We start from the raw sequence: 25,435 nt of genomic DNA, 5'->3' as shown, positions 1-25,435 counted from the left end.
GCTGTTAGAATTATAATCATGGTTGTAAAAATCGTGCCTAGGCGTCGAGTAATCATTAGTTGGTAGTTGGTACCCAATCGACTAGTTATTGATTAATTGCTATTTTGGTCCAAATTAAAAGTTTTATATATAAAATTTGGTATTATATGTATATTTGAAAATTTACATATAAATTTTAATCTGATTAATTCCTATTAATCTCGATTAGTCGCTAACCCTACTCCATCGCTCATCTAGCGAGTTCTATAACGCTAATTATAACAAGTGGAAGTATGTGTACATACTAAGATTAAAATGTCTACCGGACTGGACCTACTAATCTCAATTAGTCGTTAGTCCTTACTCCATCGCTCATTTAGCAAGTTCTATAACGCTAATTATAGTAAGTGGAAGCATGTGTACATACTAAGATTAAAGTGTCAACCGGAGCAAGATTAAAGTGTCAACCGGACTGGACCGGAGCTCTTACATGTAAGTAACATCTTAGAAATTTCACAAATTAACTCTGTATATAGTAACGGAATAACCAATTCAAAGCTAGATAACTAAATCAATTGAAAATTTTTGATTTTTTTTTAAGATTTATATAATCGTCTATATGTAGTTAGGCATGTGATGAAACCGAATAACCGAATTATGTTTACGTAAAAACCAAATTATAGATTTCTATATCTTTAAATTATAAACCCAAATATTTTAGTCAAAACATATTATAATTATATTTATAATAAAGTAGTTACCATTTACCAAAATGATATTAGTCCAAATTTATTATAATTGGTCAAAAAATTTTTGGCCCAAAAATTTCAAAAACCGAACAGTTTAAGAAAACTAAAATACCAAAATTTGGGTTTTTGATTCGGTTTACTAAAACGGGAAGTCTCATAACAGAAACTATTTAAACAAAATCTAACTAGCTAATGGGATTCGGGAAAGATATCACATGTCATGATAACCTGTAAGTTGCTATGGACATTGAAGTTGACCGGTGAGGGTCAAAGGAAAGTGAGATTCCAAATTGCACATATTATCAACCAGCAAACTAGCAAAGTCTTACGAGATTTCACACGTGTCCATACAAGCATACGCATCTAACATGTAAAACGACTGCCCTAAGAATCTACTCAAAAACATAATTACACAACTCTTAACCTCAACACGAGCCACGTCAGTATACAGTTGACACTGGTTAAAAAGCCTCATTCCTTATAAGATATATGTTAAAAGCATAATCATCTCCTTTCTAAATACATAGCTAGCTTGGCATTTTTCTTTGCAAGATATTCCCTGCATCCCATTCATCAAACCAGAGTTACATCATAATCACATCATAACATGCATGCATTCAAGAAAAGCACATAATATCATATAGCCACATCATTCAAAATAATCAGTCACAAATTAATAATATTACCCTTGTGAAGTAATGATCAAAAATCCCAGTCACCAAGTGAGGAAGATGAAGGTTTTTCAGCTACAAGATTAAACAAATACATGAATCAGAAAGCTACTACACTTGTTCTTGATAATCTTAATGAAACTCACCACCGCATGTAATTGATTCTGGAGAAGTGAAATCCTGATTCTCTTTTTCACCAGATTCAATTTGCTTTGGAATTTCATGTGAGTTTTGTTTGTGTGCATTTGGCGTCTTGCTTCTTTTGTGCAATTGACCATCATCAAATAAATTATCCTCTACACTTTTCCGGGCGTTCTTAGTAGTTCTAGCACACTAACGTGTACAAATATTGTTAAAATAATATTATTTGCACCAACAAAAGATTTGAGAATAAATTTGTAACTTGCCTCTTCTAGCTTCATAGTACTTTTTCTATAAAGCAGTGCAGGAAGTAAGATACTAGTAGGGGTGTGTGGCACGGGCATTCCACTATTTTTGTTTTCAACAAGATACTTGGATCCCAAGTTAGCCAATACATGCAACCTCTGCAAGATACTAGAATCATGAATCCTTATCATGATAAATTAGCAAATAATGCAAAGAAAAAGGCTAAAACTTACAGAGGTTTTGTCAACATCAACTGCATCTTCAGCCATCTTGATAGCATTAAATATATTATGCAAGTCAGAAACAACTGTATTGATTCGACCCGTATCACCGTCTACAAAAGACGGGTTGAGTAGTGCATCGATGGTAAAAGCAATTGGGCTGAAAAACAGAAGGGGTGTGTTAGTTGTGGAAACAAGTGGGTTGGATAACAGGTCAAAACCAGGTCTTGTCAAACAGGTGCTTTTGGTACATTTTGAAAAACTTTTGTTCAAATTCAATTAAAAACTTACATGGATTGTCCATGTGGTATGTTCAAATTTTGGTTTTGGTCCCCAAGTTCGAGAAACTACATGCTTAGACCAAAACTATGCATGAATGTAATATGTTTGGTCCCTGAAGTGGATGCCCGTAATTTTTGTTAAGTGCGTATGAAATGACCAAAATACCCTTGAAATATTAAAAAAAAAAGAAACAATCCTGATCGGCATGTTTGGTCCCCAAGTTCGAGAAACTACATGCTTAGACCAAAACTATGCATGAATGTAATATGTTTGGTCCCTGAAGTGGATGCCCGTAATTTTTGTTAAGTGCGTATGAAATGACCAAAATACCCTTGGAATATTAAAAAAAAAAGAAACAATCCTGATCGGCATGTTTCATTATAAATAATTTGTCATGTGGGGCCCACCACTAATATATATACTTATTATCTTACTAAAAAAAGAGGTGAGCACTGAAACTTGGATTTATTTACTTTTTATTTAAAAAAATTGAAGGGTATTTTGGTCATTTCACACGCACTTAACAGAAAGCGTTGACAGATATCCATTTTAAGGACGAAACACGTCATATTCGTGGATAGATTTGGTCCAATCGTGTAATTTCTCAAACTTTGGGACCAAAACAAAAATTTGGACATACTATAGGGACCATTCTTGTAACTTTTTCTTTAATTAATTTGTGTTATATATTAATACAAAAACGATATTACTTCTATAGCATTCTAACTTTATTTAAATAAAATGATTTAAGAGGTCACACGAGTTAAAAATTCACTTTGACCCTTTTAGCTTAATATTTTTGATTTAGCAATTTGACCCGTTAAAATAAAACATTGCCAAATTTGAACCACTGATTAGTAAATAAAACATATCAACCTGTTAACTTACCTGAAAAAAGAACCAAAATTCTCTTCATTTTCAGAATCTTGTGAAGGAAAACCAGTATCATGGGCAAGAAGGTGAATTAAAAACATCACTGAGCATACTGGATTATCAATTGCATCACGCTTTACAGTTTTAGTCCGGGCCACTTTAGCTTCTACGTGACGACTTTTAATAATTTCCTCCATATAATTTAGTGACTAAAAAGAAAATGGTATTAAAAATAAAACATGAAAAAACAAAAAAACAAATTAATCACAGATTTAACATACATCATCTTTTGGTGAACCCTCCAATGAATCAGAAGCAGCCAATGCAAAAGCGCATGCGTATTTGCAATGAAGAACGTTATTTTTTAAAAGCTTAAATGTTTTCTTAAGAAACGACTTCCGTACCAAAGAAGAATGATCCTGAAAAGAGGCAACTTTGATGATATCATATTTCTTTCATACTGATTATTTATATTTTAATTTGTATATAAAATAAGAAGAGAATTCAGCTACGCCCCTAAAAAATTGCAAAATATTATACACACACACACAAAAAAAATATTATAAAAAACGTTAGTTATTAAGAGTTCCTTAAGTTTCTTAAATAATTTAATAAGAGTTTTGTAATGAGACTCATCCTATATATATACACATATACATATATATATATGTGTGTGTGTGTGTGTGTAAGGGTAGGTTGGCTTTGGATCAAATACAAATTAAATTAGCGTGCTAACTGTGAGAATCAAGTAGTGTAATTATATATACAACATAGTGTAATTGTAGTGTAATTACAATTACACTACTTCGTACGACTCACTAAAGATAGTTTTCTACGAAGAGTAAGAATAGATCTAGGCCCTTGGATCTAGGATCTAGTGGCTGAGACTAGTAGTTTCCAAAATACCAAATAGTTTCCTAGGATCTAAGATTTAGGCTACTTAGTTTCCTAACTTCAAATTTTATGCCCTTCTTACCATTCATAGGAAACTTTGTTTTTTTTATTTTAACCCTTTTCAATGTGTGTGTGTGTGTGTGCGCGCGTGTGTGCGTACCCAAAGCAAACTTAAAATATCATATATGGCCTTAAAAACTAGTTGAAATATCATACCCATATTTAACCTTAATAATGATTTGAATTAAAGCATGTCTGAGTTTTAGAAAATAAGGGTAAAATGGTCATTTCTTAACTTGTTTCTAGTGAAATGGGTAAATTTGAGATTTTAACTAGTTTTTAAGGGGCATATATGATACTTTAAGTTTAGACTGGGTGTGCGTGTGTGTGTGTGTGATATTTTGGAAGATTTAGGGGTTAAATATTTAACCTTGCCGTATAAAATTCTTAAAAAAACAAAACAATAAAAAGATTCCAACCTTGGCTACCAAGACTGTTTGATGGTAAATATCTGCAGGAATATGTGGATCCCATAATTGGGACAGGTGGAGAACAGATGTAGCTGCAGCTAATCTGAGATGATCTTTGTCATTTTTACTGTATTACACAAGCATGGATTAGACAAAAACTGGCATTTTCCATTTATGCACTATTAAATGGTTAGATGCATGTGGTTCATGTTGTATACAAGTAAAAATTTCAGAAATTCCAATAATATGAATATATCTACTAACTAAACTCAAATATATACTCAAAATTAGACCATTTCAACTTTGCTTCAAAAAGACCCATACCTAATGAGTGTGCCTTTGGAAATCTCACCCCTTGAAAGCATTGGTGATATAATGCCAAGTAATTCATCTATTTGACGAGTGACACCTGTGCGCTGATTAGGCAAAAAGCTTTTGACGAGTGTTTTAAGCCCAAATATCTGAAAAAGGAAACATTCAAAAGCCAACTTTATAAAGCTACAAGAATATACCTAAAAATGTATTGCGCAACACATAAATAATTCCCATAACATGGTCAAAAGGTCAAACAATGCTGCACACCTTCAATTTGCAAGAAGTACTGGAATCGGATGCAAGACCGGATGAACCTTGAATGTTTGACCTTCCAACCTAATGATAGAATTCAGGTGATATTTTATACCATGTTTATAGATAAAATGATTAGAAAAAAGGTAATACAACAAACAAAAATAAAAATACCTCTTTCACTAGAAAGATATTGTCAAAAATATAGCGAGTGATCTCAACAGCATGGGTTTCAAATGCAGAAATAGAATGCTGAGCCATGCAACCCAAAGACTGTAAAACCGTAGGGGTATGCTGCCCACTTTCAAGAGCATCCACAAGTGTCTAGAACAATAAGATATTGTAGAGTGTATGAATTTATAATAAAGAATAACATATGCAATAAGTCTTAATTTCACTCGTAATCTAATTGATTGTAGACTGTGACATATAAAAAATAAAGTAGCTAGGGGCGCACTTGATTAAAATGGGGAAAAAAAGAATACTAGAGAATGCGATGAGCATTCCTTTGTTGTTGGTATTATTACCTTTCTTATTAATCTTATTAATGCTATCTGGTTCATACAGCTAATTGTCATATTGTCACATATATAAATACATATACAAACACACATTTTAGATGAAATTATGAATATTTATGAACAAATACTATGCATAATTATTAATAAGTATATATATTAACACAACAAATATGCAAATATTAAAGTTATATATATTAATATAACTTACATACATGCATACAGTGTAATATACTTGGATATTTCTAAACATTAAAACTATATATAAAGATTAATATTAATATTGATGTAAATATAAGAAATATTTACTATTAGGATATTAGATATGTATGTGTGTATGTGCAATTATGTATATGTATATGTATATGTATATGCATATGCATATGCATATGCATATGCATATGCATATGTAACGACATTATTAATAAATACAAATATTATTCAAATTATAGAATATAGATTACATACTAAAATTAAATATATTAAAATAATATATATAGATACATACTAAAATAATATATATATATATATATATATTAATATATTACATATCATAATTACTAAAATATATATTTTTTAATGACAAACTTTTTACCACAATAATTTCACCATACCTTGCACTTGCAAGGATTTGAACCCATCACCACACTTGTGAGAGGACAAACACCATACCACTAGACCAATTGGTCATGGGTAATTATTAAAATATATGTGTATATCATATATGTTATTTGTAAAAAGAAGGGTTTGTTGAGCTCAAAGTCTCCATTGGAAGAGAGAGGCCTCTCTATCTCCCGAGATAAAGTAAGGTTTGCCCTCGCCTCATCCTGCCAAGATCATACCTTACAAAAGATAGATAATAAAAAAGTACAAATGTAAAAAAAAAATGATTTGTTAACAAATAAATTTATAAAGAGTTTTACATTTATACTTTTTTATTTTTATCTACAGATCCTTACACTCAACACGTCCAGCCAAGCACCCCCTTAAAAGAAAAAGAAAAAAATAAGGCTAATATAATTAAACCTTGCTCAGGTATGAGAAAGTGAACTGTTGAGAAGTAGCAATTAATTCAGTGATTGCAGAGATTGCAAGCTTCGCCTGAGCACGAGTTCCATTTAAGCAGATCCTCTCTAAGAACGGGTAGATAACACTACACATAACATATTGCATGTTTAACTTCAAGTCAAGAAAACATAGTGCCACAAAAAGATAACATTAGGATTGGCTAAAGTCAATAGTGGATTACCTGAGGTCAACAGAAATATGAGGTCAAGCTTTAACTAACATTTGAAGCAGCTCATTACAAAATGGTGATTTCTCTTCTAACAACAGTGTGCAGAATTGCTCCTCGGAACCTCTCAGAAGTAGCGGGAAAACGGTAACAATAATCTAAATAAAAAAACATAAAGTTCAGTTAGTTTAAAACATAAGGCAGAGTTTTGCTAGTTTAATTATTTGAATATTAATTGATGCATTTTATACACATTGAATCCCATACCATAAGAAGTGGCACACAAGCCTTCTTTAAATTGCTCTGTCCAAATTTGTCTTCAGAAAGATGATCAAGTATACATCTCACGTGATCTGAACTGAAGATATTTAGCGAACATTTCGTGGCAAGTGATTGTAGAAATTCAAAATCGGTACGCATGTCCTTAATCTTCCTGACAAAAGTATCCTTTATACAGAGAAAAAATATAAAATATATATTTACACTTTTATTAAACAATAATTTATTGAGCAGAAACAAATACTGCTTACGTGATGATTTGTGAACTTTCATACTTCGGTTCATTCATAATATCTTTGATTGTGTTTAAAAGGTCAACATCTTTCACCAAATGTAACTTATTAAAGCACTCTTCTGCTTTGACTTTCACAGGGAAGCATTCTGACATTTTTGCAAACAACTTTTTGATTATTTCTTCCTCTTTCCCAAATACATTCTGCTGAACGAGAGACATTATTAGACACTACATACACTGAACAAGAAAAGAGTTCTCTATGATCATACTAACAGACAAGAAACTATTAAAAGAGTTCTCTATGATCACAATAACAGAAACGAAACTATTAAACTTGACTTTTTGATATATATGTGATGCTATACTGTTTAATAATGCAGCATAAAATAAACATTTTAAAACCTTTGCTTTTGTCTGAATATCCAGGTAATTCTGAATCCCAGATTGCAACCTTCTTTTCTGACACAAAACAGCGGTTAGTGCCTTCTCATGAGCGGGGGTAAAAATGCCATTCTTGTGAGCTGATTCCGAATGTGAAAACAGAAAAATCCAGTGCCTACTTCTCTCCTCAACCGAAAGTGAAACAGGAAACAAATCCTCTTCAAGCACATGTTCTATGTTCTGAACGCTGAGAAACACATTTTACAAAAAGTTACGGTATGTAAACAATAATACTTATGACAAACATTATGTGACAATCATTTAATAAACATACCCAAACTCTGTGTCGCTGTCATAGCAAAGTTACAGAATACCACATAGGATTTCTTCAAAGTCAACACTCAGTTGAAATATGCCTTCAGAACATTTAATGCAATAATCATGATAGACGCCTAATAGCATTTGCATTACTTTCTTTCCAACAAATACCTTCATAAAAAGAAACAAATGAAAATAAGTTGTAAGAAAAACTAATCAGAAATTATTAATTAATATACGTTGGTTATAAATAAAAACCTTTTTATCACGCAATCTTTTAGCAGCTTGAGCTATCATTTCAGACGGTACCGGTCAGAAATTAGACTTTGCAAGATCACACACCACAGCAACTGCTTGTGTTCTCACTTTATCATCAAAGTCCAAAAGGCGATCTTCAAGGGCAGCTAAGAGAAAACATAAAAAAATAAATATTTACATAAATTACCAAAATACAATGTTAAAAAAACAGTTAACTTGCTAACTTACACAGAACCACAGTAGATTCCTCTCCTGGTGGATTGATTAAATAAAATGATTTAGCACATAATACCGCAATAAGCCTAACTGCAGCTGATTTATCAGAAAATCTATTTATAAATTCCATAAAAAGATTGTGGTTTTCTTGTGCAATATGATGTCCGGGAATTGAAAAAAGTTTTCCAACACACTTGATAGCTGCTATTCGAACATCAACCTGATCAGTCTGTAAATTATATAATAAATTTAAAAAAACAAATAAATTGATAAACTCAGACGTAATAATTTGAGTTTGCAAAGCAGAAAGAGAAAGGCTTACCAATAATTCTTGAGTTAAGTTTGGTACAACATCAATAAGCATTTCTGGAGCACACTGAATGATTTCATATATGATAGCATGATATGATCCTTTGAGCTCACTGTTAACACTGTCTCGATCGAAAATACAACGGTTAAGAAAACGACGAATAGACGGTAAAAGGGCCTCTTTGCAATTGTCAATAACAGAAACTGCCAGCTGCAAAGAAGCTGGAGATGTGTCCTGAAAAACGGGAGTAAATGATTGACTATTGAACAAAATTATACCAGCAAAACTTTACAATAATAAGACAATGAGTGAATAAAGCATGTGTATCTAATAGTAGCAAGTTACCTTTTTGTCCTTTAAAAGATTACGCAAAATTACTTCTGTAAGTGCTTGAAAAAGTTTCTCCTCTAAACCTTTCTCCTTTAAAATAGATGACATTATCGATGACATTGCACCAAATACATTTGAAGAATGTTCTTTCCTGCAAAGCAACCCTTACTATGACTTCAACAATATAAATAATGATTAATTTGCGTACTGCAAACTTACAATCAAGCAAAACACACAAATAAAGCATATGAAATATGAATAAAAAGGACTTCAACTCATATATGATAGCACTGTTGATACCTTATCACACCAAAGAATATATTGAACATCTTCGGGACTAAATCTTCACATGTATCCAACATTCGCAACCAAATTTTGAATTTTTCAAAAGCCTCCAATATCTCTACCCTCCTTGAGTAATATGGACTTTTTGCATCAGAAAGCTCCCCAAACGTACCCAATAAGAGTTGAAAGATGCTCTGAAAAACATGATTAAACATCAGATACGTCAATAAAACACTGAAAATGCATTTAAGTCAAACCATTTACCCTGAAATCTGCAACACTAAAACCAGGTTCTGGAGCAAGAATCCTAAGTATTTCACATACACAGATGAAACCAAATGCCTCACATCTATGTCCTTGTGCTGCAGCAAGCCATGTTTGAATATAGAATCGCTCAAGGGCTTTACAACAGGCTTTAGTAGAGCTGTTTGTGCTTTTAACTCTGGCAATGCATTTGCTGCTGGCTGCCAAAAACCAAGATACACGTAACGTTAAAGAATTAAAGAGCCATTTTTCATAACAGAAAAGTAAGTATCATCACAGTTTCTTTCAACTTGCTACTCATGATGTAAGTAACTATTTGCAAACGAGCCAAGCCGAGCCCGACCTCGACTAGGCTCGAGCCCAGCTCCTTTAACTTACACAGAGCTCGAGCTCGACTCATTTCAATCTCTATTTCTAAAGCTCAAGCTCGGTTCATGAGAAGTTTTTCAAACTCGAGTTCGGCTCGTTTACAATATATTAATTAAGTTTTATTTATTAATTAATTATTAATAAATAACTTTGACGGTGCGGTGCGCTCATATAATGTATATATGTGTGAACCCTCAGGTGGGCAAAAGTGAAATTACACTAATTTTGACGTTATTTCACCTCGTGAAAATAACGTTAAAAGTGGTGAAAGGTTAATCAGGCATCATGTGGTGGCATTGATAGCCGAAAGACAAGGGTACATTCACCAATTGGACACCCCGATGTCCAAACTCCAGATGGTTGAGTGTTATGTGCCTTATGTCCAAGGCTTGATGCAAAACTACTATCGAGCCGTGGGTCTCACCGGAAGCAACCTCTCTATTCCTATGAGTAGAGGTAAGGCTGTCTACATCTTACCCTTCTCAGACACTACCATAGTTTTGCTATTGGTGGGATTTACTGAGTACGATGACGATGATAATTAATATATGTAGTGTTATGAAAAAATAGCTAAATAATATATATTGTCATATATGAAGTTATTATAATTGAAAAATATATATATATATATAACAATAATTACAAATGTAATTATTAATTAATATGCATAGTGTTACGAAAAAATAGCTAAATAATATATATTGTTATATATGAAGTTATTATAATTGAAAATATATATATATGTATATGTGTGTGTGTGTGTGTATATAATTACAAATATTTACATATAAGTTAAAAAAATGATAGGCTCGTTTAGGCTCGCGAGAGGTCAATAAGTGAAGCTCGGGCTCATTTAAGCTCAGCTCGATTGAGCTTTTTCACGAGCCGATCTCAAGTAGCTCGCGAGCAGCTCAGCTCGTTTGCACCCCTAAAGTTAACTAAACCAAGCCTAATTCGGTCATGTATCAACAATATCATTCAAAATATGAAAGATTCTCAACATAACTATAACAATTTGTTAAAGGTCAAGGTTTTTCATTATATCATTTCTCACAACAAAAACCACCAATAAAACCAACTGCATGTACAATCCACTGAACCAATTAACACCATAAACCCTAAAACTAACAACAAAACACACTGTCTTAGTTCAACGCGTCTACATTTCATAGCGAAAACTCAAATTAGGGTTTCAGTAAATATACACCTGTAAAAACTCGAATTAGAAGAATATAGACCTAATTATAAGTTAAATTTACAGAAAGAGGCTCTGCATGCAGGTATATACCACAGATTATGTTTATACATTGTGTTACATGTTATGATCATTGTGTTTATTGTGTTTTACAAATTATGTTTAACTAAAAGTGTGTTTTAACATATTTTTATTCTATTGTGTTTCAACATTGTGTCTCTTAAAAATAATATTATGTACAAATCAATTATTCGCATTTAAAAAACACAAATCAATTAATCATATTTGAAAAACACAATAGTCCACAACACAATCAACTTTCTCCATTGTTCATTCACAAATTGTTCTCCTTATATATGTAGCAAACATGCACCCCCATAAGAAATTGTGTTGTTTACAACGTAAAACACAATCTAACTCTTCAAATGTTATCATTTACACCATAAAACACAATCAATTTCTTCCCATCTGTCCACGTAACAAACACATCGAAACCAATTTATAAAGTCGATCTTACCAACTTCTCACTATCTTCACGGATCTGGAAGCTCCGGCTGTCGTCGAGGGTTGCAAATCGGTTGTTTTGAGGACGAGAAAGTGACCTGCGGCGGTGAAGAATGTGAACAGAACCATATCAAGAAAATTAGTGCTGAGGAACGAGAGACTTATTTGAAAGTATTCCGTCGAAGATTAGATCAATGAATTGGTGGTAAGCAACCAGTGGTGTGAGTGGTGGTTATCGGCCTACGGAACCGGAGATAAACGGAGGAAAGTCGGTAGTAAACAATAGTGGACATTGGATAGCTGTGACTAGTCAAGAAAGATTAACGAAAGTGAACACGGCTCTCGTATATCTAAGTTACCCGCATCAAGAGGTAAAATACTTAACCTGGAATATAATTAGGAATTTTATTATACAAGAATGTATCAATATTAATCATATGATGATCGGGATTGTTTGGATATTAATACGGTTAAGTTACCATTTGTATTAGCTATCAATCCTTATGCGTATATTATTAATTATAGGAGGCAGAGAGCAACTGAAAAAGGATTCGCATGCAGGATCCTCTAGATGCCCAGGAGGCAGAGAGCAACTAAAAAAGGATTCGCATGCAGGATCCTCTCGATGCCCCGGTGAGTTCATATGACTCTTCGTATATTTTATATAACTTAATCATAAGATTATATAGGTAATAAAAATTTGCGTAAACATGATTTTAAATGCATGAGTAATAATAAATGATATTATGATAATAAATTGGAAAAATATAATTATTGCCACGGGAGTAACCTGGTGGGGGTTAAATCACAATTATGTGATAAATATGCCACAGATGTAACATGGTGGGAGTCATATCACCATAGTGTGATAATTATTGCTACGGTTGTAACGTGGTGGAGGAATATATCACTATTATGTGATAAAAATAAATTCAAATATTAAATAATAACTTCCCATGGGAAGAATATGGTGGTTGATTGTTGGCTAAAATCGTGATGTGAAAACAACATTATATTTCGATAAATGAACTCACTTAGCTTTACTAATATTATCGTAAATAATGTTTTTCAGGTAAATCACCGGTACATTAATAGAAAAGTTTGTTCAAGCCTTGGCACGTTGAAAGGTCGAACATTATGTTATAACCCATGTTTGAATGTATAAATTATGGGTTCGTTAAATAAGTTTGATGATGTAACTTACTCAACATATCGGATTTATATATAATGTGAATTTTGAATATAATTGTTTTGTTACATTATTTTAATAAAAGGCTTCCGTTGTTTGAAAAAAATAATAAAAATCTGGGGCCGGTTTGGAATATATTATTAAAATATAATATAAAAAAGCCTTTTAAAAATAAGGTGTTACATTATAAAACCCTAAATTATTACCAGCCCCCATATCTATATCCCACGAAATTCTTATTCCCCCATTGTCGGTTTCTTCAATTTCTTCAAGTTCTTCAAGCCTTCGTTGAATTTCAAGCTTCAAGACCCTTTGACCTCGATTATCTCTTGTTCCATTTATCGTTCGGGTAAGTTGTCTTCTGTGTTTTTGTGTATTTTCATCCACTTAACAAAATCCCTCAATCAATTTCAGTGATTGAGGGAGTTTCGGTGGTTAATTGCTTTCTGATCCGTTTTAGGGCATATTGGTCAACAACTTTGACCAATTGATTTCAAACACTTCTGGTCGGAACCGGCTTTCGGTCCAGAAGACTTTTATTTTTGTAACAAGATTTTAAGGCTACTGACCAAAACCTAACTTCCTAATCGCTGTTCGGATTTTGGTCAGTACCAGCTCGCTTAAACGTTTAATTTAACATAACCGGAGTTCTAGACGTCCGTTTGGAACAATTCCAGCGGAAATTAGTTCGGTTTTTCTCATATTTACTTATATCAAAGTTTCAGGTTCATTTGGTTTACTTTGTTCGATGCATTAGTGGAAGATCCGTTTATTTTTAATCGTTTATTATTGTTTTTATTCGCTTACCTACGAATCAAGGTGAGTTTGATCATTCCCCTTTATTTTACTGTTTTAAAACATTTTGGGGACATATGCGTACCTATTCATATTTTCTATCATATATATATATATACACACGCAAACTTGCAAACATAATTATTGTGTATATATCAATTAAATGTTATTTGCTATTTGCTTATGTGTTTACATTCTATCAAGTCTCGGAGAGGTCCATTTGAAGTGTAGCATGTCAGCATGACCATACGCCGTCTTAGTAACCTGAGCCCGATTTGCTTGGCAATGGTAAACCGACAATCACAGTCATTCATTGTAGCCAATGCCCGTTTCGCAAGGCAACGGCTAAATGACACACTATCATGTTTATGGTTTGTTTGTGGCTTGATTGATTATACTCACATATGTTTGTTTGCGCATTTAAAATTTATCACCTATTATATATATACTATTATTATTTATGAAAATTGGTGATCATCTCACTCAACATTTGTTGTTGACAAACTTTATTCCATTTTCTACGCATATGCAGGTTGCCATTTGAATTGAAGTTTGAAGTGATAGACATCTAAAAAAGAACATAGGGAACTTAATGAAGACTTTCTTTATTTAAATCTTGATTGGATTATTTATTTAAATTATTTGTTTGTGTTGTGAATATTCGTGCACTGTAAATTGAAATAATTAATTTAATAGATATTGTCATTTATTTATGATAGTACCTTTGAGCTGTCAACAATCGGCTCGCGCCCCGACATTTCCGCCTCAGGTTGGGTTGTGTCAGTAATGGTGGTAGGAGCTGGGTAAAGGTGATACTCGTTGATAGATGTAACTGGGTTTTTTCAATTCACAGGGTTTTAATTATCTTTTTTAGTAAACTTGGGTTTAATTTTTTATAGACAAAAATGTCATCTTTCCTAGACTTTCTAGGAAAAACAAACTTTTTGTTTGAACTTACCCTTGCTTATTAATTCATAGCCCAAAATTAAATTCCCATGGTCTTACAGTATACAACTTCATAAAAAAATTTAGGAAAAACAGGTGGTTTACATCTCTTGCTTGGGTTGTCTCCACCGTTGGGCCGGCCCTGCTTAGTAGGTTAACAATTTGATCAAGTCTGGTATGACTTTCTATCGTCTTAAACTCACAAGGACCATTAGTTCTATTCTATCAACTCGCAAGCCATTTTATGCTAGTCGCTTTCACACAACTAGTCAAGTTCATTTATTTCGTTAATAGTCTTTTCGTATAGAGTAGTTGTTAGACAACTTGTTGGTGAAAAATGTTTTAGTATCCATAGCTTTTGTCGACTAGTTTAATTTATTACATAGCAATGTTAACACAATAAATACAACCTTTTTTTATTGTTATTTCTTACACCATGGACTCATTTCACTTATATATGATTCTCCATAAATTCTGGTGAGTTATATCATGCCATTTATACAAAATTGGTTGTTCACTTGTTCTAACTATTAGAGAACTAGCAAGAAGTTCTTTTGTACTCATAACCACCTCAAATCATGCGTTAGGCATGATGTATCATAATCTCAAATTTAGTGTGACCTATGAAGTACCCCATTATGTGAGTTGGAGAACTGGTGTGAGTTTTGTTAGTATTACTAGTTTCACAACTACCTTTAAACATATTTCGTATTTAATCACAAGCTAGAGTTATCATTTTCATAACTAGCCAATATTGATTAGCCTAATAATATACAACTACAATTTATAGTTCTATCCTTTGTGATGATCACTTAACACTAAGCAATCATTAACATATTTTTCAAGAAAGTATCAATTATACCTTTTATACAAATACATTACAAGTTCGTATATATTAAGTTGCGTCAAACACTCAAACTAATGAAAAAGTCAAATGCCGAAGAGGATTGAAAAGCATATTGAAAACCACACACACCCTCCACATTATACGAGTGCTAAGAGCTCTAGTCCATGATCATATTTGAAACATCCATTTGATTGAGATTACATATGTGCATGCCAACATCTAAGTACACAGCTCGTGTAAATATGCAACTTATATTGTATGCAACCCGTGTTCATGAAATGAAGACACGCTATCCTCAGGATCAAACCACACATAATCCATGTTCATTGACGTGAGGTCGAAGACTCACTCAAAAATAAACCAATTACAACTAAAGAGATAGCGGTAAATGGGTATCGAACACAAGGAGTTTGTGAAAAATGTGTTAACAAGTAGCTTTAACAGAAAATAGAATTAAACTAAAATTGTATAAAAGTAAATTCAGATTTGATTGTTTGATTTTTAAATTAACTAAAATAAAATAAAACACTTGCAAAACAACTATTGAGATTTGTAAACAAATTAAACGAAAGCGATCATCTTAGATTTCAGGTTTAAATCAACACTAATGTTCATGCTTACTAGAAAGAACCACCTAGACATAGTTCATGTTTGTTTACTTGTTTGTGATAAAAGGGGACCAAGTACTTGGATTAACAAAATGCAAGGTTGTTACCCGATAATCAATTGACTAATGTTTAACCCTAATTCTTCCCAAGATATCTCAATTGCCAATGACACCAAGAACGTATGGTTTAAATTATGATCAAACACAAGCAACAATTTACAAACAATTAATCAAACACTATAACTGTGACATTCGTCAATTTCGGGTCTTGTTTGTATTCGTTTTTGTATTTGTTTATTATGTAAACCGACCCGATTTGTAAACCGAAGCTTATATTATAATCAAAATGATGGATTTATGTTACAATATTGTTTCACACTTGTTGGGTCTTGAAAACATCCTATTTTTATTTTTATTTTTATTTTTATTTTTATTTATTTATTTATTTTTTGTTGTTTTGTGTTTTTGTCTTGATCCATTTTGCATGAAAATTCTTGTGTCTCACACCTATATTTGACCAACAACATTACCCTATATATACACCACATTTCCTCTTCGTTTTCCCTTGCTACAACTCAAAAAAAAAAAACTCTCTCAAACATTAAAGATTCAAGGTTATCTTCTTAAGTGTTCTTGAAGGTTTTTAGTCTTTCATCTTAATTAGTTTATGTAGCCTTATTAATACTTGTTTATGGTTGTGCAACATACATATAATATACACCCCTTGTTTACCTTTGGTAGTTACTTCTCCGATTTCGGTCGGTGAGGTTTCGGACCTCATAAGGCAAGGCTTCATGGAGGACTTCGTGTCCTTGATATATATACATCTATATAACTTGTTCATAAATATTAATCTTGCTTATTTTTGTTTGTTGGTCATCTTTACAAGTTCCATGGTTATGGGTTTTTAAGAGTCTATGCTTCGGTTTAACCGTAAATAGCTTTAAACCGTAAACCGAACTTTGTTACTAGTTTTGTTAAATAATTGTTTAAACATACTTATTGTTATATCTAAGTTTCTAAAATCATTTTTACAAATTCTATGGTTATGGGTTTGTAGAACCTCGGTCTTAACCCGAAACACGATCCGAACCGAAAACCAAACTTTTGTTTAAAGACTTTATTGTTAACTTTTGGTTGTAAAACTTAAAGTATTTTTATTTGTACATTATTATACAAGTTCTTTAGTGTTTGGACATGTGGAAACCATCTATGAACTTGTTGTGAGATGGAAACCGAACCAAACCGATTCTTACTCGCTTAAGACACACAAGTGTGTTTTTTTTAGCCATCAAGACTTGTATATTTCTTTAAAAATAGTTACAAATTTATTTTTAAATATTTTTTTGAGTACTTGGAAATGTTGGATCCAACTTGATCTCATAACAAAGTTTGGACCGACAAAACCGAACACTCGCTTAACGTGCGTGGTTAGTTCTAAAACAATGGAACTACATACTTGGTTAAGTCTTATTAAATTTTATTGAGTTATCTCATAACATTCAATATTTTGGAAAGTTGACTTTGGGTTTGACCAATTATCAAGACCCGAACCGACAACCCGAACACTCGATAAAAAAAACCGTTTTAGTATCTTTATTCCAAAGGGATTTATATTCTTGCATTTTACCCACCTTATTACTTAACATAGGTTGAGTAAATATTAAGGTTAGATACTTTAACCCGGTTTCGAGCAAACTTACATTTTTAAAGGGTTATTATTATAAATTCTTAAATAGTTACATTTTAAAACCTTGAACTTTAATTATTTACATTTCTCAACATTTATTTTGTTTAAAGACCTTCAAGACAACCTTTCTAAATTCAAGACTTCTTTTCTTTTTAGGCATTGTGCGTTAAACTCGTCGTTCCGACAAATCTCCAAATTATCATCTTTCAAGTTTACTACTTGAAGGTGAGTACTTCATACCCCATTTTCCATCTTTTATTTTGGGGGTGACATTTCATACTTATTCAACAAAATGCTTTATATTTGAATTTTAAACCAAAAACGTAGTTGTATACTTTACATAAATAATTGTTCGATTTGGTGTTCTATGCTTATATGCCTATGTGTTTATCGCTTTTGGTTGGTGGAACTATAAAATCCTAGACTATTTGGCATCCCCTTATAGCAAGGTGTCATTAACGTAATGCAATTAACGATAACTATAAAATCTTAGACTATTTGGCATCCCCTTATAGCTAGGTGTCGCTAATGTGTTTAGCGATATCTATTTATCCAAATTACCACTTTTATTTATCGTTTCGTATGCAAGTTTTGTGGCTATCTTTATTATATACTAATATGATTAAACTTATGAATTTCTCACCAACCTTTGTGTTGACAAACTTTATTTTATGAAATGTTGCAGGTTTGCATCTTGGTTGATTTATGATTGTGAAGAAAACGACATCAAAGACCTTAGGATATTAGTAAAAATGAACAATATCAAATTTGCCATATTTTGTGATATCTTGTTTATGGTTATTTTATGGATAATTGTTATGTGACATTTTCGATGTTGTGAAATGAAATAAGTTTATTTAATACTGTCACTTTAATTAGTGTCTTGTGCTTATGGACAATCGTTACACCTCGGCATGTTCCGCCGCCTTTGGTCGGGGTGTGACAATAACAACTCACAAACATTGCAAAGTCATTATTCTAGAAATCAAAGCATAACATAGTGTATCAATTAAACCCTACATCCAAGATGATCACCAAGAGGGATTAGCCACTCATGGTTTGAGAAATCATCATCATATCAATTGTATGAAACATCCAATGAATTAAAAGGCACAAAAACAATGATTACCAATTACCAAATAATGTTCTTCACTCCCAGCAATCCTTCTCTCATGTTTCTTGATCCAAAAGATCATGAAAAGGTCAGCCAAAACGGCCAATTAAAACCAAATCAATCGGCTGTTACGAGCGGACCGTGGGCCACGGTCCCAACCGTGGGCCACGGTCCTGACCTTCTTCCACGGTATGGTGTAATCTGCTAGAATTTCTTCAGGTGGACCGTGGTCCACGGTCTGCACCGTGGGCCATGGTGAAGCTAGTTCAGGTTTCTTGTTTTCTTCATAATTTCCTCGTTCTAGCTCCGTTTCCTTCACCGTATTCACCTATGATCTTGTTGTTTCGTACTTTTCCTCTTTAAACCTACAATCACATGATATAGTGTAGTAATCCAAGTCCTTAAAATTAAACATAAACGCACATGATTTAACTAAAATTACTACATTTAAGGGTGGTTCCATGATCCACCTATCATTCATCCTCCCATACATGACTCATGCTACATATTAAGATTATTTATGGGCTTGTACAGAGCAAGCTGCAAGGCATGCCCAAATAGTCTTGCAGATGCAAGACCCAAGTACATTTTTATCCAACAATATTCTAGCAACATTAAATTTTACCCCCCCCCCCCCCGTTTTTTTTCAATTCATGTGTGTGATTAGATTATCAGTATACAACTAACTAAGGAGATATTACTATGTAAGATATGTATAATTTGAGTTAAGTTTTGTGATTGAGGTAGATGGTAATCAGGTGTGTTGAATACATCTTGTCACACTGTTAAAGACGCTTAACAATATTCAATTATCCTTTAAAATTGCTTTTCTTTTTGTTGGGTTTCAGTGGTGATCAGTCAAAAATTTATTATTAAACCCGGTTCAATAATATGTGACAAATAATAATTAATCTTATTAATTAATAAATGCGCAGCAAAATATAAACGAGTAATCAACACCAAAACAAAACCCGACAGTATCCGGTTACAAACGATACGAGCACAGACTAAATAATATATATATATATATATAACTAGGTTTTGATATGTGTCTACTTTGCTTATTATGATATCTTCTTGTTCCAGTATATCCCATATATAGTGAAACTTACTTAGAATATGCTTGGCCCTGTGATGAGATCTGAGCTCTTTGGCTTGAGCAATGGCTCCTGTGTTATCACAGATTACGTCGATCGGTTTCCGAAAACTTGGAACCAGGTCGAGGTGGGCTATGAATTTCTTCATCCAAGCAAATTTTGAGCGAGAAACATCTCGGTCATTCTAGAAAGCTAGCATCAGTGTAACACCTTACAGTGAGCTCCTCTTACACTCCTCCAAACACTAAGAACATATCCTTTAGACATGGGAACAGCTCTTTTCTTGGAGTTATCCGTTGAGAAGCATTCCATTACCTTGTCTATGTAAGTACTTTGACTCAGCCCTAGAAGCCACTTAGACCTATCTCGGTAGATCTTTATTCCAAGAATATAAGCAGCTTCACTAAGATCTTTCATTGCGAAACAAGATCCCAACCAGTTCTTAACTTCTTTAAGATAGGAATGTTGTTTCCAATTATCATAATATCATCCACATATAGGATGATGAATGATATAGTGCTCCCACTAGCCTTTCTATGACACAAGACTCAATTTCATTCTGACAAAACCAAACTCTTTGATTTTCTAATTAAAACAAAGATTACATCTGCGAGATGCTTGTTTAAGTCCATAAATGGACTTATTCAGTTTGAACACCTTGATCGATTTGATCATAGCAATGGACGAGAAGGTTCCACCAAAGTCAACACCTTGAGTTTGAGTGAAGCTTTTCGTTACTAGCAGTGCTTTATAGGTATATATTCCATGCATGTTGGTTTTCGTTTTGAAAGTACACTTGCTCCCTACTGCCCCACATTCGGGGGGTAGCTCAACCAAGTTCCAGACTTGATTGTCACGCATAGAATCTTCAATCCTAACCCTCACACCCATATACAGTGGTAAGTACAAGAAGGCTTCAGTATACACTGATCCTATCCTTGATAAGATTATTGCATTGGAGGAATCAAATGCCAAGTGGGATGATCGAGAAAAGGTGTTGTGTTTGGATAATGAAGAGAGGCCGACAGATGTAACGCCCGTAAATTTTCGTTCAAAGGATCTATGTGTTGTAGAGTTTGTATTTTTACCGAGACTCGATCTGGCCTTCCTCGGGAACCTCTTTGTCTTTATTGTAAGCCTATTTATTTAACGTTTATTTCAAGACATCATAATTTATAAGTGGAAGGGACTAGATGTAAAATTTTTATAACACAAACCCTAACTTGCTTCCATCCTCCTAATTTTCGATCGACAGCCATAGGGGTGTCTCATCCTCGATTTTCGTGCAGGTTCTAGCCTTTCTCCAGACTCCCGAGTCTAATTCAAGGTTGGTCCTACCTTAATATAAGTCTTTTTCACCATTAAACCTGTCAAACCCCAACCTAAGGCAGAAATGCCGGGGCGCGATCCGATTGCTCACAGCTTGAAGATACTATCATACATAAAAGGTGACAATATCTAATTAATTATTTTATTGAAAGAATACACACAATATCCAAATACAACAAATAATTTAAATACATGAATGTAATATCAAATAATGATTATCTTGTTTATATCCTAAGGTCTTGTCTAAGTGTCCAACTTCAATCTTCAATACAAAGCAATCTGCATATGCGTAGAAAATGGAGTTTGTCAACAACACATGTTGAGTGAGATGATCACCAATTTTGACACAACAAATAGTTATATAATAAATAAATAATAAATAATAAGTGTTAAAAGCGCAAACCAATCTATGCGGTAATAATCAATCAAACTTTAACAAACCATGTATATAACCCAATCGTGCTTGTGTGCCAACAAATTGTTGCCAAGCGAATCGGACATTGATTACAATGACTAAAATTGTCGTTTTACCTTCGCCAAGAGAATCGGGCTTCAGTTACTAAGGCAGTCGTATGATCATACTAATGAGAACCCTATACAAAGGGGATATGTTGGACCTCTCCGAATGTTGTCAAGTAAACAATTAAACATGTAGAAATTAGCAAATAGCATTCAACTGATATTCATACAATGATTATGTTTGTGAGTTTGTGTATATATATAGGATAGAAAATATGAGTAAGTACGCATATGTCCCCAAAATGTTTGAAAACAGTGTATAAAAAGGGGAATGATCAAACTCACCTTAGACCAATGATAAGTGATTAGTAAATGCGATTAAACGAGCTATGGAATAAGAGAATCGTCCACCGAACGATGAACGGAACAAGAGATAATTGAGGTCAAAGGGTCTTGATCATCAAAGTCAAACCGTATATGAAAGAACTTGAACAAAATTTATGAAATTGATAAAGGGGAAGGATAATTTTGTGGGAGAGGATGGTGGCAGATCTTTTCAGTAGTTTTTAGGGTTTAGAGGTTTGTTTTGATTAAGTATTATGGGTTATAACTTGTTTATGAAGTAATTCACCCGATTAGGAAACGAAATAAGCTATTTAATCAGAGAATCTAGTACAATAACTAACAAAATTTGGCTTGGACACCAATAAAACGAAATTGAACCAGCTATAACATTTCTTGGAGTTTAAGTTTCGTTAATTTAATCAAAAATACGAAAGGTTTCTAAGGGCTATTTGGCATAACTGAAAGTTATGAAATTATAAAATAAGTTAAATACCAATGTACAAGTTTTAAATAGTTTGAAAGATCTGAATTGCATTGTTGAATTAGTTTAAACAAATACGAAAAATACGAAATGTTACAAAACCCTTGTTGAACATGTTAGGGTTGACTTTTGATTATAACAGTTTCTGACAGATTCGTACTCGTTTATTGTTCGGTCGGTAATTCGATGAAAATTTATTGTTTTTGATCGATTCTTGTTTACTTAATGTTCTACTTTTAGTGTAGCTTCCATAAATCTATAATTTATAATTTTTGGTCGAGATTTGAATGGTTTTATGATTTTATAAAAACATGTGTCAAAGGTGATGCGGGGTGACGGATTCTGGTGTGTCTTCCCGACATCATAACTCTTCTTTGACAAGTCTAAATTGGTTGATTCCACTTCTGAAAGTTCATATTTTGAGTTAAAATTACAACCCAATTGGAATCGTTTAATTTGGTTTGGTAATTATTTTTAAACAAATAAAACATTTTTGCTGCGCACTGAAATACCTGCACGTACCCTTCTATGTTGGAGGAATTTTTATTATTTTTGTGTCCACTAAAAAAATATAATAAAAATAACTTTATAACCCTAAGACATTTATGAAACTCTAGTAAAAATTTCATAATTTAATTCTATGTTTTTCCTATGTAATAAAATACATCTTTGCATGTTAAAATCTGCATGTTATACTCGTTATTGATCGATACGATCGTTTTAGGCTTAACCGGTGGCTGTCCAATTGTGTTCTTGTCGGGGCTGTTTAAAGTGAGGTTTTGCTCCGTCATCTTCCTAGGTATGTCATATGTGTTATACTTTAGTATCGTGAGCTATGAAGCTCATTTAATTGATCAATTGTCGATAGATTGAAAACTAGGATTTCGGTTGTCTAGATTTTTAAATGTTGCGTCTAGCGCGTTGTTTGAAGGAATTAACAATCAATTCGGATGTTGAAGCCTCGGTATGATTTACGGGCTGTGAAAAACTATATTTTTATGTTAATGGGGCTGAATTGGTTGTCGATTGCTCAAACGGGTCGGTACAACGCAAAATCGCATTTATTTGATAGTTGGTGCGTTGTGCTTGCGAGTTACCAACCCATCCAACTCGTGAAGTTTCGTGTGGACTTGTTGGCTGTAATTTTATTAAATTTGGTCTACACGGGGCTGAGTTGGTTGTTAACAGCATAAACAACTCATAAACGCGCATATTCGTTCAACTAGCAACTCCCGCGGGTATTTTGGGAATCCTTTGCCACCGAGATTAGCTAAGGGAGGTTTTGGTAAATACAAGGCCCCTGGGGCTGTTGTAATTGAACTTGGTAAGGCCGAGGCTTTAGGTAAATCAAACCATGGTAGAACGTCTCATAGGATAAACAAGTCGGTTCGGTTCCGTTAGTAATCTTTGCGTGTAATCCGACAGGCGTTTGAGTCGTGGGAATACTTAGGGACTCTCTAGCTCGTTGTGATTGGGTGCCCCGTATCAGGTGAGTTCATGATGCCCCTTTTTAACTCTTTTTACGTTTTGGGTTGGCATACACACCTTATTACAAGCATTACTCGATTTTATTTGTTTAAAACTATTTGGATGGCGCTTCATAGCCTTATTATTATTTGTGAATTTATGAAACTAGGTATGAACTATATTTTATGCCTTAGTATAGTTTAGACGTGCCTTGGGTCTTAAATTCCTTAAGGTGATATATATACATTACTAGTGGTCTAGGCTCGAGAATCTTATTAGGCCTAGTATTAATTGAATACGAGTAGACCTACTTACTTTGGTTCTTATTTTGTACTGACGTATATACATTACCTTATAGCCTATGATGGTTGATATTATTTAGTTCCTTAAGACTAGATTTATGTGAATAGGCTTATTGATGTGTGTGTGCATGATGATTATAGCCGGGTCTAATATATTACTCAGGTTTTTAAATCCCGCGACGGAGAGGCCCGTGTGGCGTAGTCATCATTTAGGTGGGTCAAATATATTACTCGGGTTTTTAAATCCTGTGGTGGAGAGGCCCGTCGTATGTTAAACCGTGATCGGGTCAAATATATTACTCGGGTTATACTCTTGGTGGAAAGGCTTGTATCACGTGTTTGGATGTGTAAGTCGTGACCGAGTCAAATATATTACTCGGGTTTGACTCGTGGTGGAGAGGCTCGTGTCACGTGCTTATGTCTTACCGCGTCTGGGTCAAATATATTACTCGAGTCTTGACTCGTGGTGGAGAGGCCCGTGTACGTGTGTTCGATCATGAATGTATTATTTGGTGATATTTATTTATTTATTTGCTTATTATTCCCCTACTGTTTTAGATCTATAACCTTTGAAATAAATTATGAATATTGTTTATGAAAACTTAAACTCACTCAGCTCTAGCTGACTTTGTGTGTATGTTAGATTGATTTTCAGGTTGAGAAGTAGGGAACTACCGCTTGGACGTGCTCGAGACTACTCGGACGGTTGAAGGCATATCTAGTCGGAGAATTATAACACAAATTGTTTTCTTTTCATTTGTTACTTTAAACATTTAAATTTTTGGTTTTGGACACTTTTCCTGGTGTTTTTGCGATTTTGACATTTATTATTCCGCTGTTTATTACTCTGAACTGATTTTAATAAGATGAACTTGTTTGGGTTTTTAAATTTTTGAGAATTTTTGGATATTATGACCAACTGTAGGATTCCCGGGTTCGGGGTCTTACAACAGAGCTCTCATTGATAGTCAACAAAGGA

General features: G+C 33.4%; 1 pseudogene across 1 annotated transcript; it reads right to left on the bottom strand.

The window, feature by feature from the left end:
* Positions 1-963: 963 nt before the first annotated feature.
* Positions 964-9,948, bottom strand: LOC143627848 (sister chromatid cohesion protein PDS5 homolog B-like; annotated as a pseudogene). Its single transcript, XR_013152655.1, has 23 exons — positions 9,722-9,948; positions 9,473-9,651; positions 9,188-9,323; positions 8,855-9,076; positions 8,545-8,761; positions 8,317-8,462; positions 8,075-8,229; positions 7,762-7,987; positions 7,369-7,560; positions 7,113-7,292; positions 6,861-7,003; positions 6,638-6,764; positions 5,268-5,417; positions 5,109-5,177; positions 4,851-4,987; positions 4,536-4,653; positions 3,444-3,581; positions 3,178-3,371; positions 2,020-2,167; positions 1,807-1,944; positions 1,546-1,732; positions 1,415-1,474; positions 964-1,287 (listed from the first exon to the last, which is right to left on the bottom strand). The product of XR_013152655.1 is annotated as a sister chromatid cohesion protein PDS5 homolog B-like (transcript).
* Between the last annotated feature and the right edge of the window lie 15,487 nt (positions 9,949-25,435).

Source organism: Bidens hawaiensis, unplaced genomic scaffold (genome assembly GCF_021521415.1).
Source record: "Bidens hawaiensis isolate Kalapana, Puna unplaced genomic scaffold, B.hawaiensis_p1.1 tig00004743_1, whole genome shotgun sequence".
Classification (NCBI taxonomy): Eukaryota; Viridiplantae; Streptophyta; class Magnoliopsida; order Asterales; family Asteraceae; genus Bidens; species Bidens hawaiensis.
This window is presented reverse-complemented; position numbering and strand designations above follow the sequence as displayed.